We start from the raw sequence: 7,938 nt of genomic DNA on the forward strand, positions 1-7,938 counted from the left end.
ATGTTCTTCCCAGATCAGAAATATCCCGTGGCTTTTATACTCGACAAGAGCGGCGCAGTCCGCCTGGAGCCGCCGGTTCAGATTTTCCTTCTTCACGTGCTAAATTACACGTGTCGAGGTCCGGTTGCACGGGGTCAGACCGAGACTATAGTTGACTCTGATTAGGCAAGAGGATCACGTGAACTGGCCATTGCTGAACCTTTGATTGGTCACAGTGGGATTTTCACGTGAATGTCGATTCTTCGAAAACCGCCTTTTGGACGGAACTTGGATTTTTCGGCGGCTTTGACGACGGTTTTAGGAAACCGCTCTGGTTTTGTCTAATTGTTTAGTTTATGTAAATAAAGCTTGATCAACTACTAAGTACCTGCTTAGCAATTGTGGGCAAACCAGCAGGTTAAATGAATCGCCAATATAGGCCAACCATGATAAAACGTTCTACAGAGACAGGTGACCATCACTTTGCCAACACTGAACTCTAACCTGCTGTCAACTCGGATCTGTAGAAATACTGGTTGGCCAAATTGCAGATGCTACTATCATGCCATGAATTCTTATTTAGAGCGTTCATTTAACTCCTTTCGCCATTGCTGATGCCGGTGGTGGAGGTGGTCGCAGGCAGAGTGGCTGAATAGAACTAATCCCAGCTACAGACAAACACTACAACATGAGAATGAAAAGGAAAGATATGAAAAAGGTTGATGGAATTGATTGCTATCGCTTCCACCGTTCATATATAATATAGAATCAGATCCACTAGCTCTAGATTTATAAGAAAAAAACATCTCTATGATCTACAATGCTTCGCGTCTACATCTGGCCGGTTTTTTCACACACCACACAGTGCAATTAGATAGCTACTAGTTGATTGGAACTCTAAGAGAGTAGAAAACAGAAAAGCACCGGACTGAATTTTTAATTAATCACCTCTCTGAAGAGCAAAGCTTGCAACATCTTCATCATCTTCATCAAATACCTGAAAATCTGACAGTTATCACCTGGGAAAGAGAATGAGACTTTTTTCATAAGAAAATTCTCTTTAAAAACAACTGTACAACTACTATTGCCACATTTCTGTAACTCGGGAGGGGATAGAAGATTTTGGGTCACATGGCTCGGTTACTCTGCCTTACCTTTAACCTCAAAAGTTGTCACTATCTTGGTAGATAGTGAGGGAAATGTTGCACACCACCTTCACATGAAGATGGCCCCACCGACCGACTTGTATGACTGCTCTCCCCCGTCCATTCATTCACCTGTGATGGGGTCCTATCACCCCAAATGAGTATTAGACTGTAGCCTTGACGCAAAGATGACAGTAGTGGCTGTGAACCACCATTAAAGTACAGTGTCTGGTCATCTCAAGTACAAGAAAAATGTGTTGCTGTCTTTCAAACAAACAGTACCCATTTGCTTACAGGGGTGAAGGAATGAAAAGAGCTCTCTTCTCATCCAAGGCTGCATCAAAGAAACAAGTTGGGTGTCTGGGCAGTGTGTGGCTTGGATTTGTCAACGATGAAGAATAGACTAACAATACCCATTACCAGCAAATCTAATATGTTTAGTTAGAGCAATGGAGTTTCAGAACCACACTTTCTTTGGTTACAATTGATTCTTTATCAATGGGTGTGGCTGTACTTTGCTGGTATCTGATCAGAACTGAATGGAAAAGAAATATCAATATCCTGTAGTCGGTATCCTAAAAGAAACATGAAAAGGTTGCCGGGACAAGATAGTTTGTGGTTGCCAGCAATGGAGAGACGACTTTGTTGATAGAAGAAAGAGCAAGCCCCACCATTTTTATACAGTGTAGATAAGCCAAAAATCGTGAGATTTCTTCAGGGCAATTGAAGATATTCTAGTTTTTTGTTATTTTTTTCTTGTTCTTGTGTTCGACATTTTCGGATTTCTATATAATCAAAGGATGTACCGTTTGGCCCAAACTACGCAATATACTCGCCTCCAGTCTTTTCAATGGAGAAAACCGCAAAGCTAAAAGCATCATTACTCCCTTCAAATGAAAGATAGAGAAAAGGCAACAATCTATATAATGAGTATCAAATTATCAACTCAAATCAAATCAGAAAAGAAACCAACTTGCTAGTAAGAAATTGCCCAGGCGTGCGTTACAATATGTCAAGACAGGTAAGAGTGCTTAGCTGAGTAAACAGTGATGCTGATGGATGGAGAAATTCTGTTTCCCGATTGCATCCGTTTCCTCTTTTGGAATAAGTGAGCAAGCAAGAGGGCAACCATGGAATCTGCTATAAGAGGTTTGAAGGAGAGATTCCTTTTCTTATGATATCAAATTACAGCCATGGAACGCCTGCAAAAGATACGGACAAACATAAAATTGTTTTTTAAGAGATATCAGCATATACAGCCCAGAAAAGAATCGAATCTAATTCCTTCACCTCCTTCACACTTCACAGTAACCCCTTGTGAAAGGGTTCTCATTTCACTGTCGCACTTCTGGAATATCTGTCCTAATGCCGTGTTAGTCACAATCGACATCAATTTTTCTGACGAAGTGGCTCCCAAAGGAAGATGCAGTGATGACTGTATGACATCAGGAGAAAATTGATACTTGACAGCAGGTGAAGGTAAGTCAGTGCTACATCAACAATGTTACTACTGTGAGTTTCTTGTGCTACCAACGCCAAAGGATTTCTACGTCAGACTAGAACCCCGACACCTAATCGCTGTTGTCTCGTTTACAGCTCAGGCAAAAACGATCATCCACTTACATCGCCGTTGCTAATCCACCTGGAAGATGTTAATGGTTTAAGCATTAATTAATCAAAGAAAGATATCCTCGATCAACTATAACACTAAACTTTACGAGACAGATCAAACAAATATACCCAAATATACCCAAATATACCCAACTATAACGTTCTGGTAAAAAAATCCTTTCCTATACAGCTCGAACGCCGTCCATGAAACATACAGGTCATCTCACTCTGAACGAGTAAGCTATAATATCGCTTGTTCGTCTCCTCAAATCTGATACATTCTTGCCAGATGCACAAAGTCAAGCCACCATCAGAAATGATCCAACCTTAGCACGAAGCCATGTCTAGCTACTGCTTATAACGATAAATGCAGCAATTCAACTTCGTCAAGAGCCCAAAAGAGAGAAGTTGCCTGTGAACGGGTGAAGTAGGCCTCACGTCTCTGAACTGTCACTACAGTGCAGACCCACCTGGTTGAACCTACCTAACGGTGCGGCTTCACTTTGGCTCTTCTGAGTCACAAGGCAGGTAAATAGTTTCAAAATACTTGGATGGAGAGAGATAAACGGAAATCAATTACAGTTCTGAAATGGAATAAAAAGATTGAGACATCAGCATCGAGGCAAATAATAGCATATTTTATTTTGGAGCTCCATTGTTAGTGTAATCTTAAGCCTTAAATTTCTGATACATAAGAAGACTAAAATTGGGTACTTCAGTCGCGAGTATTTTGCTGCCTACTATGGCTCATATTTACATGGAGATGCTCCCAGTCACCTTCTGAACCAAGATTTCTTCTTTGGTTTGATGCCGTCGTTTCCATCCCATGCACTCGCCCAGAAAAACAGAGACATCCAGAAAAGAACAGCAAAAAATATTTGTACTCCATCTCGAACCTTGCCAAAGTTCGTTTCAAGATCTGATATAAAGAAATAGAAAAGAATGAGTAAACCAATAATAGAAACATAAAACAGTGAGTAAAGCAAATGATTTTCGGTTGAGACATAAAAATCTGCATAAGTGTGGATTGATTGCCGTTATGCAGGCGTTCTTTTACAGTATAAAAAAACCTTGGAACATTAGGGCGGAATTTTTAAGGAGTAAAGCTGCATAAAAACACAAACGTGAAGAGATGGAGCATCCAGCACTTGTTATACACTCAAATTTTCGATACACTCGATGGATAGGCAAATGACTGATTCTATCTTGCCTATAGATCAAGAGCTTATGATTGAATATACAGCAAAAATCGTGACAATTTTATTGTACAATTGCTCAGTCACATGAGTGATGCCATTAATTTGACCAGCACCCACTTTTGTTGCCTTTCTCATATGGTAACAACCTGAACAGCTTAACATTATTACCTCGTGTCATCCAAGTTCCTTATTCTTTTTGGCGATTTTGAATGGAATGAGGAGAATCCTTACCTTCTGGCTTCTATCACCCATTGTAATCAGGTAAATAAATGAGTTTTAATAAAAATTAACCTATAAAACCTTCAAAACATATAAAACCTATAAAACCTTCCATCCTTCGCAGTTCACAACTGAAGCAAAGACCTGAAGCAGCAACTCATGCTAGCTCACAGCATCAAAGCAGCAACAGCTTCAACATGCTTCAGATGCTTCAGACCACAGTGGTCCTCTGAAAGCATCTAAAAAGAATCAAACCCATCTCAACTGGCAGTCAGACTACCATTCTAGAACATCCGGCACCAAGGAAGCTGATTTAGTACAGTTATGCAGCAGTCCAGTTGAGTACAGGAAAATGAACAAATAAAATGACACTCTTCGTCATTTACTAGAACAAAAGCAGCATGAGACGCTAATGGGAAAAAAAACAGAGAAAAGTGAAGAGATTTGATTAATAATTTTTTTCAAAAATTCTCCAATCAATTTTGTTTCTATGAAGTTTGAGAATAACAAATTTGAATAACTGTTGCAAGAAACAGAGCAGATACAAAACCAGCACTTTGCTGGCTCCAGTTCATTCGGTTTCAACCAGATTTAACCAGTAAGAAATGATAATGCATAATAAATTTCTCTTTATTTTTTTTCTAATTTGGAAATGGAAGCTTCTCTATATTTCCTACCAAAGGAATGATCAATAAATTAGTTTTCAAACTTTAAAAAAAAAAAAAAACCATGCAGTAGGTGTTTAGTGGTAAATGACTTTGCTCTCCCAAAGAAAGTTGAACCAACTGGGACCATTTCATTTTTCTGTCAAAATCAGCACGGAGGGCCCAGTAACCAGTTCTCCCATAGAAACGGGTCTGTCCCTTCTAACAACCAGCCTGAACCCATGTACAAGTCAGACCCAGTTTAACTTTCAGGTCCTATTGACGCCGGACAGGATAGCGATTATCCTGCAGGCAGATCAACTTGCGAATCACGGGAGGAATAGGCGAAATCTGCCTGAAATCGTCGAGAAATTCTCTCAGATTCAAAATATCATTCAACAACTTCCTCTAAAACCTAAACAGTCTTTTAACCGAACGCAACGCCCCCGACAAGCCCAGGCTGCAGCTCAAAATAAAGCAAACCCTAACCCGGGTTCAATACAATAGATCCGATTAAGGATCCGACTATGTACACCGGATCCGATTCAAGGATCCGAATATGTACCCGCATCACATATTTTCGCCTGCATCACCTATCCAGTACTTAAAATACTAATTAAAAATCTCCCACCTAATCATGATATGACTTCAGAATTGATGGATTCTTTGGAATTCCTATTTTAAAGAAGTAGTGGTAGTTAACAACATCTACTTGAATTTTGACATGTTAAAGAAGTCAAAAAGCTGAACAAAAGTTGAAATTTCAATCATTTTCCTCAGCATTGTTAACTTGCAAGCTAGGCATTTGGTCTGTTAAATATTAAGACTAATGATCCTCTGTTACCACGAAGAATACCAGAGGGTAAATACTAGTAATAGAGAAAAATGCATGATGTGCCACTAGGAAAGATCAAGAACCCTAGCCTTTCAAAAAAGGTATACTTTCTTACATACTTGAGAGCTTGAATCAGCTGTTCTTAACATTGAGCATTATCATCTTGAAGAAAAAAGGACGTACATAATAATAAAGCTTGGTTCATATTGGTAACTTGGGAAATTCTACATGAACACGAGTTCTCACCAATGGTATAGCATGTCCACAAATGGACAAAGGACCTTCCACTAATAACTCTCTTATTTTTTTATTAAAGTAAAACTCTAGCATATGATGTCCACTAGGTGCAACATGGCCGTTCATGTCAAATGGCCATTAAAGCAAAGTTGCAGAAACTCTCCAGATTTTATCCCTTGTAACCAGATTAGATCTATCTAGTCATACAATATGGGAATGACAGAAAATCATGCTCTGGGTGGGGGCAAATGAAACAAGAAGAATTATACGAAACATCAAATATTCAGATGCCATCCAACTATCCTAGTTTTGGAATATATCCTTCCCTGCAAAGCTTTGGTAATGAAGTTCCTTTTCATTGTTAGCTCACCATTAATCTGAGGACTGTTCTTCTTTTAATTGTGGAAGATCTTCACAGCATTAGTGATGAATCTCTAAATTATTTGACATGTAACTTGCTTCATTAGCCATTACCAGAGATTAAACTTACTATCACAACAGCAAATAGTTGTTCCGTCACCACAAAAAATTACAGAAAAAAATTCAGATTCCCACAATTGTTTGCCTACAACACATGTCATCAAGTAACTGTAGTGGCTTCTTAATACAAACAACAAGAGCTTTTTAGGATTTTTTTGGGTAATCTACTAACATAGACAAAACTATTTCTTCCAATCTACCCCCAAAGTCTAATTTCCAAAAAAGTAGCTTTTTATCCCTACACATTATTTTAAAATTACTTCCAGATAGGACGGAGCTCATAGATTCTTTCCAACGGATGGCAATAATTACCCGACATGGTAATCTACCCCCAAATGCAAAAGAAAATAAAATAATAATGAATTTGTATTGATGGCATTGCTTGTCCTTTCTGCATATTCAAAGTTCTCAAAAACATTCCTTAAACTGCTTTGCTGTCTGTTGCTAATAAATTTTCAGCAAAGAAAAATGGAAGAAGTGAACAGGTATGTGCAACTTGGATTTGCTGAAAAGGTAGGCAGTGTAACTTGGATTTTTTCTAGCAAACCAACTTTCAGGTTCAATTGATGATTAGCAACTTTAAAGCTTCAAGCGCTGAGTAAACTCGAGCTATTTTAATACACGCCACTGTGATCTTGTCCCACAGTTAACTGATGAACTCATGAAGAACTTATTACCAAGCTTAAACAGGATATGTGCGTAACATAATGGAGTAGCACGCTACGAGAGTCATTTATTCATCAACTGACAATCTGACATCTCCTAGAGTTTCAACAAGTTGAGTCGCTTCACTAGTTAAGTACGAATTCGGCAGTTTCAATTAGCCTCAGACTTTCAGAAAGAAAGAGTTACCATCGCCTTAATTAGGGCTTTTCCACAATTACATGCGACTACAGTATTCGACGTTCCAATACAAGAATCAGGTGCTTAGTTGTTGCAAGAATTGCGTTAAAAATTACAGATGGAATTCAAGAATAGTAACAGTCATTTTAGGGCACGTTGTTCAACTTCATTTGACAAGTGGATAATAATATAGCGCATATAATTCTTCTCTTTTTTTAACAATACTACGATAAGTTACAAGAGAATAACATTATTACGACACTCATTATTTCGGTTGTAACCATGACAGAAAATGATAATTCCAGAAACAGCACCACTAAAAATGAAAGAGTAGTAGCATCAACTTTATCAACATCCAACCAGTAATATGAAGTAGAAAAGCAAAATTAGAAGAACCAAAGTTATCGAAAATCCAACCTGTAGTAGGAATTGAGTCTTCCCCAAACGGATCTTCCGGGTCCGGAGACGGAGGGCCGGGGTTCGCGACCTGGGCGCGACCGGACCATGTAAATGAGCGATATCTGGAAGGAAACACAAGAAGAGATGGATGACGACAACGAAGACCGCCAGAAAAGCAGCGATAAGACGAAGAGAACTGAGAGGCGGGAAATCTGGGTAAGGGAAGGGAAAGACATGATCGAGAAGGAAACGGCGCGTAAGCGTTGCGAGGGCAAGACGCCATTTCGAAGTGACTCCTTTGACCGCTGTTTGCCTCGTTGAAACCGGGCTGCCTCAAATCGGACCTT

General features: G+C 39.2%; 1 long non-coding RNA gene across 1 annotated transcript; it reads right to left on the minus strand.

The window, feature by feature from the left end:
* Nucleotides 1-3,352: 3,352 nt before the first annotated feature.
* LOC137950897 (uncharacterized) lies at nt 3,353-7,938 on the minus strand. The gene is made up of 2 exons (XR_011112018.1): nt 7,610-7,938; nt 3,353-3,654 (listed from the first exon to the last, which is right to left on the minus strand). It is a non-coding gene; the product is annotated as an uncharacterized lncRNA (long non-coding RNA).

The sequence above is a fragment of the Aristolochia californica genome, unplaced genomic scaffold (assembly GCF_029961685.1).
Source record: "Aristolochia californica isolate CCGP_79_NKW_82.1479 unplaced genomic scaffold, dmAriCali1.0.hap1 SCAF_14, whole genome shotgun sequence".
NCBI lineage: Eukaryota > Viridiplantae > Streptophyta > Magnoliopsida > Piperales > Aristolochiaceae > Aristolochia > Aristolochia californica.